We start from the raw sequence: 7,046 nt of genomic DNA, 5'->3' as shown, positions 1-7,046 counted from the left end.
TGGCTATTACAAATAAAGCTGCAATGAGCAATGTGTACAGATTTCTATGTGGACATAGGTTTTCATTCCTCTGGAGTAAATTACTAGCAGTTTCACTTCTGGATAAATGTAGTTTTAGTTTTTAAAGAGATGGCCAAACGATGCTGCTTTGACCATTCGGTGTTCTGTAAACAATGGGTGAGTGATCTAGTTTCTCTTTCTCTGCATCCTTACCCGCATTTGGTGTCGTCACTGCTTTTTATTTTAGTTCTTCTAATAGGTGTGTACTGATAGTCCGTGGTCTTAATCTGTTTTTCCCTAATGACTAGTGATGTTATGTTATAATGATATAAAATTTGTAATTAGTTTTAGCATTTCTTTTGTCAAATCATTTTATTCTCTCTAAGCCTCAACTTTCTCATCTTTAAAATAAGAGAATTTAACTGTATAACCCCTAACCTGACATCCCAGTTTGAAAATCCTTTGTATCCCTGGATCTACCTTGGGTGAGTTTGTTTGCAAGTTGAAGAGCTTTCCGTTTTCCCCTTGTGCCTCAGCTCTTCCCATCTGCCGACAATTGCCAAGGAATGAATCTTATCCATGGCCTTCACTGACATTTCCATGGAACACATGACAATTCTCTATGTGCTTCATTTGGCCCTATTCAGCATTTAAGTCACATCACCAAAGGCTGAGCAAAAAGATCCAGACTTTCACAAATTTATAAGGGACTTTATTAATTTTCTGAATCTTTGTAAAGCTGTTTTGATTCCTTTGTTCCCAAGGTTCACCATGGAACATAGCTTTTCGCTTTGTTAATTTTTATTTATTTATTTTTGGCTGCACTAGGTCTTGGTTGCGGCTTTCTCTAATTGCGGCAAGCGGGGGCTACTATCCAGTTGCGGTGCTCAGGCTTCTCACTGCAGTGGCACCTCTTGTTGTGGAGCACGGGCTCTAGTAGTTGCAGCAGGCGGGCTCAGTAGCTGCAGCTCACGAGCTCTGGAGTTGTGGCACATGGGCTTAGTTGCCCGATGGCATGTGGAATCTTCCCAGACCAGGGATCAAACATATGTCCTGCATTGGTGGCCAGATTCTTTTTTTAAAAAACTTTTTATTTTATGTTTGTGCATAGTTGATTAACGTGTGTGTGTGAGTATGTATTTACATACATATACAGGTATCCACGCTGGTAAAGAATCTGCTTGCAATGCAGAAGACCTGGCTTTGATCGCTGAGATGGAAAGATCCTCTGGAGAAAGGAAAGACTACCTACTCCAGTATTCTGGCCTAGAGAATTCCATGGACTGTATTAGTCCATGGAGTCACAAAGAGTCAGACATGACTTTCACAGGTATTCATTCTCTCCTATAGATAGACATGTATCCATTCTACCCCAAACTCCCCTCCCATCCAGGTTGCCACCTAACATTGAGCAGAGATCCCTGTGCTATTTCATAGGACCTGTTGGTTATTCATTTTAAATATAGCAAAGTGTACATGTCAATCCCAAACTTCCTAACTATCTCTTCCTTGTATTCTTCCCCTAACCCCGGCAACTTTGTTTTCTAAAGCTGTGAATCTGTTTCATAAATAAGTTCATTTGTATCGTTTCTCTTTATATTTCACATATAAGAGATGTCATATATTTGTCCTTCTCTGTCTGACTTACTTCACTCAGCATGACTATCTCTAGGTCCATCCATGTTGCTGCAAGTGGCATTATATAATTCTTTTTAATGGCTAAGTAATATTCCATTATGTATATGTTTACCACATCTTCTTCTCTGTCGATGAACATCTAAATTGCTTCCATATCTTGGCTACTATAAACAGTTCTGCAGTGAACATTGGTGTGCATCTATCTTTTTGGGCTGTGTTTTTCTCTGGATATCTGCCCAGAAGTGGGATTGCAGGGCCCTATGGGAGCTATATTTTTAGTTTTTTTAAGAAAACTCCATACTGTTCTCCATAGTGGTTGTACTAACTTACATTCCCACCAGCACTGTAGGAGGGTTCCCTTCTAAGCACATCCTCTCCAGCGTTTATTGTTCGTGGATTTTTTAATGATAGCCATTTTGGCTGGTATGAGCTGTTACCTCATTGTAGTTTTGATTTGAATTTCTCTAGTAATTAGTGATGCTGAGCATCTTTTCATGTGCCTTTGTTTTGGCAGGTAGATTCTTAACCACTAGACCACCAGGGAAGTCCTAGAATATAGTTTAGAGTAAAGTGAAAGTGAAGTCGCTCAGTCGTGTCTGATTCTTTGCGACCCCATGGACTGCAGCCCACCAGGCTCCTCCGTCTATGGGATTTTCCAGGCAAGAGTGCTGGAGTAGGGTGCCATTGCCTTCTCCAGGGAATCTTCCTGACCCAGGGATCGAACCCGGGTCTCCCGCATTGGAGGCAGACGCTTTACCATCTGAGCCACCAGAGGAGCCATTAGAGTAAATGATACCTTGTCATTTTCATCAAGCGTCAGTCGAGTGCCTACTATGTGCAGATAGGGTGAGGTACTGGAAAGAGCACAGCTCTATGTGGAGAAGGACTTGGGTCTGACTCGTGTGTCTGTCATTTATGAACTCTGACCTCATCAAGAAATGTAACATCTGAATTTCAGTGACATGGAGATAAGACCTGCTACTGAAATTATGACGAAAAGAGACCCATACATGTAAAGTGCCTAGTTCACAGTAAGTATTCCGTGAATGGTAGCTATGATTAAGTGGGGCACAAGGTGTCGTCCCTGGAGAAAACCTAGAGGAAGAGACACACGCTGTGCCAAGTGCTTTCACACACACACACACACACACACACACACACACCTCCTATGACTCCCACACTAACACTAGGAAAGAGGTACTTAACTGTTTTTTTAAAACTGAGGCAAAGGAGGTTGAATTCAGACTGTGTCCTTAAGCAGCATCCAGTCTAGCCAGAGAGATCAGCTGTGCAGAAAGATAAATTTCAGCACAGAGTAGCCAGTGTCCTTTGAGGGCCAGAGCCAAAGGCACTGAAGGGTTGAGAAAGGGAGTGGATTCTGAGGACTGGCCAGCTGGGGAAGGCAGAAGGAAATTAGAGGATTAGGACTTCCTCTGTCTCGCTGGACATCTCTGAGTTCCTCGATGTCACCACCACAATTGCCTGTTGACCTTGGAAGCCCAGCACAGCTGCTGCGGCAGGGGGAGGGGGGTTGAAGAGCAGGAGGGCAGCCCTGGGCTCTTCCAGCCCTCCCCTCTCTCTCTCCTCCCCTTCACTAAAGTAGTACTTATAAACAAGCCTTCCTGTCTCCATTAGGCTCCAGAGTTCTATCCAACCTGTGTTTTTTGGCATTATCCCCAAAGGTCATTGTCAGAATTGTATTTCTTCTATTAACATGAAGCCCAGGGTCTATTTTATAGAAACACATTCCAGATTATCTTCCCTAGAATCATTCTCTATCACGTGAGCTTGACTTGCTTATAAGCACATGTCTGGGCCATTTCTGCACTTGACTTTCAAAACATCATTGGGTACCATTTTCTGTATAGTCTGGCTCATAGTAGATATTACAGAAAGTCATTTAGTCAATATACAGAGTTATTGAATGTCTACTCTGTGCCAGGTACTGGTGTCTTGGGCCTCATGGAACATACAGTCTATGAATGGCTGATTAACTAATGAAGGACATATGAATTTAACTTGAGTATCAATATCCGTGGCAGATTATTAATGAGAAATTGGAATAAATAAACTCTATGGCTTTAATGAAGGTATTGTGTATGCAGTGCCACACAAAGAAATGACTAATTCATTGTGGCAGAAGCCAATCCTTAAAAATGGCATCATTGGGCCTATAAACATGTCATCTTGTAGACAAATCATAGGTCTGTGAAGCTGGGCAAGTTTACAGATTTTTGAAATTTGATCTCAATTTCAGTTGCAAGACCTAAATTGGGTTAGAGCAGCTTGCCTTTCATCCTCAACCCTCCTTGTTCCTCAGGGATCAATGACTAATTCAGTTTTTTAAAAGTCAGATGGCAGACAGCCCAAGTTCTCAGCCTCTGGGGGTTACATCTGGTTTGGTGACTTCCGTGGTGCGTCATGCAGGGGCCACATATCTGCAGCCATTATGTGAGTGATATGCAGAGTATAAGTGTTAGAATCTTTTCAAGTACGTCAAAGGGCTGTATTTCGGCAGCTGATGGACTCCAAATGTTTTATATTTTATTATTCCAGATTTTCCTGGAATTGTCTCACCTTTTGAGTTTGTGTTGTCTCTGTGTGTTCCCAGAATTCTTTATTTAGGCTACTGTCATGTTGCTGTTTAAAAAAAAAAAAAATAGAGAGCTTTTACTCAGTTCAGTTAACAATGTCACCTTAGAATCTACACTGATTCTTCAAAAAGGGAGAAAAGCAGACTGCTTTAGCTTGGGGGTGAATGTCTCATTTCTCCCTTGGTTTCACTTCCTTTTCCATTCTGGTGGCTTCCCATTTCATTCTGGAGTCTCCTGTTCCCTGAATTTAGTTTCCATTTAAGAAGCTATTTTCTCAGAATCCGTTTTTCTCCTTAGTTGTTGCCACCTTCTGGCCCTGGTTTTGCATCTTCAGAGGTCTGGCTGCTGCCTCAGCACTTGCCTTAGCCCCAGCCTCGGCTTGCCAGGGCTCCAGGCCAACTCAGCTTTACTGCTGCCACTCAGCCGCTCACTCCAACTGTCCAGCTCCAATGGACTCAGAACCTTCTGGTCCCAAACATTCTGTCATACCCAACCCCCACCACGGAACAAAGGCAGACGCTTCTACTGGGTGCTGCTGCGGATGCTGCTGCTGCTGCTGCGGCTAAGTCGCTTCAGTCGTGTCCGACTCTGGGCGACCCCACAGATGGCAGCCCACCAGGCTCCCCCGTCCCTGGGATTCTCCAGGCAAGAACACTGGAGTGGGTTGCCATTTCCCTCTCCAACGCAGGAAAGGGAAAAGTGAAAGTGAAGTCTCTCAGTGCAGCTAACCCTAAATGGGAGGAAGCAGGAGAGGAAAATACACACGTGATCAATTCTCTTTAGCACTGTTTCCTATACTTCATAGGTGATGAGTAGGAATTGATGGAATTTGTATTTCAAGAATTTTCATTGAGTTTCCCTGGTGGCTCAGTGGTAAAGAATCTGCCTGCCAATTCAGGAGACACGGGTTCAATCCCTGGTCTGGGAAGATCCCACTTGCCACAGATCCCACTTGTGTAAAGCTGCATGCCACAACTGCTGGGCTCGTGCTCTAGAACATGGGAGCCACGGCTACTGAGCTCGAGGTCCACAGCTACTGAAGCCCTTGTGCCCTAAAGCCTGTGCTCCATAGCGAGAGAAGCCGCCTCAATGAGAAGCCTGCACATAGCAACTGAAGAGTAGCCCCTGCTCACCACAACTGAAGAAAAGCCCGCACAGCGAGAAAGACCCAGCACAGCCAAACGTGAATATAAGATAAATAAGTAAATAAAATGTAAACTTGCATTATTAACTAAATACTTCCAAGGGATGGTAGAAAGGGAATTTCAGAATCCTTAAGAATAAAAAGAAACATATTAAGTATCAGATATCTGGGTCCCCAAGATGGCTGAGTGATAGCCACAGATTTTTTTGCTTTAGTCACTAAGTCGTGTCTGACTCTCTGCGACTCTGTGGACTGTAGCCCGCCAGTCTCCTCTGTCCATGGGATTTCCTAGGCAAAACTACTGCAGTGGGTTGCCATTTCCTTCTTCAGGGGATCTTTCATCTTTCTGATCGAACCCATGGCTCCTGCACTGGCAGGCAGGTTCCTTACACTGAGCTACCAGGGAAGCCCCTGAGATGGCTGAGAACTCTTTTATCAGCGCCTCTTCTTGGAACCTTCCAGAAAAAGGTGGCTGAAGGTAAGAACCTCTGAAATCTGTCCTTGTCTCTAATGTGTGTGTGTGGGAAGAGGAGTGTGGTTAGAATGTTTGGGATACCTAATCTCACAGACAAGGCAATAACAGGATAAAGTATTAAACAAAGAATGTTGATGCTGATGAAACCTTTGAAGAATTCGGATGAATCCTTGGAGTGTTCATCCTGGGCCCCTCGAATGTCACGCAATCCTGAGTGGGATATTTCCCGTCTATGACTTCATTTGTAAGATGACACTGTTCTTTTGCACCAGTACATGTGGACCAGCTAATTAAAATACTGTACTGGTTCATTCAAAAAGTATTTACTGAGTTCCTACTACATACAAGGCATCGTGCAAATGGACTGTCTAATATGACATAGAAATTTAAAAATAGATCGCCATAAATAAACTCCATGATAGGGTTATGTAAAGCCTTTCAGATAATTTTAGCCATTTGTATACACAAATAGGACTTCTAATTCTACCATTTGAATGACTTAACTTGTATTTTTCCACCATCACCCTTCCCTTCCAAACCAATTCATTCGTCTTAGTCTGCAGCCAATTTCCATCCATTTTCTAATGGTAGGATTAGAGCTGTCATGTAAGATTGTGCCCTCTACAAGGACATCTCACCAAAGGGGCAAACAGGGTAGAAATACTCTACGTTCTGCTGGCTAAGCCATATGACCTGGCCTTGGTCAGCATTCACCCAGAGGAAGGAAATAGTTTTCTAATTTGCACGAATGTCCCTTGTATTTTAATTGTGGCCCTCCTCAGTTGGTTCATGGGCCAGAGATGGAGTAAATGGACAGAGTTTAGTATCGTAATTAAATAAGATTTACAATAAAGATACATATAATGGCATAGATGGTGTCTATCTAGCCATGTGGTAAATCATTCATGTAGGTGGCTATAATTGGTGTTCCTTTTACTCAGCCAAGCCAACTATGGGGAAGCAAGAGAGAAGGAGAAGGAGGCCACAGTGAAAGCTTGGTGAGTTCCACTGGAGCCCCAGTTTGGGCTTCTTCCTCAGCAGAGGGTCCCCATCAGCTAAATGTTTCCAGAGATCTTGTGTCCAGGGCTCTGAAGGCATATTTAACCTACTGAAAAACACCAGCATCTTCCCTCTGAACCAAAGACAGCAGGCATCAGAAGTCTCAGTCTCTAAAGGAGAAGCTGTTGGGCAAGTA

This window comes from Ovis canadensis, chromosome 12 (assembly GCF_042477335.2).
Source record: "Ovis canadensis isolate MfBH-ARS-UI-01 breed Bighorn chromosome 12, ARS-UI_OviCan_v2, whole genome shotgun sequence".
Lineage (NCBI taxonomy): Eukaryota > Metazoa > Chordata > Mammalia > Artiodactyla > Bovidae > Ovis > Ovis canadensis.
Note: the sequence above shows the minus strand (reverse complement) of the source record.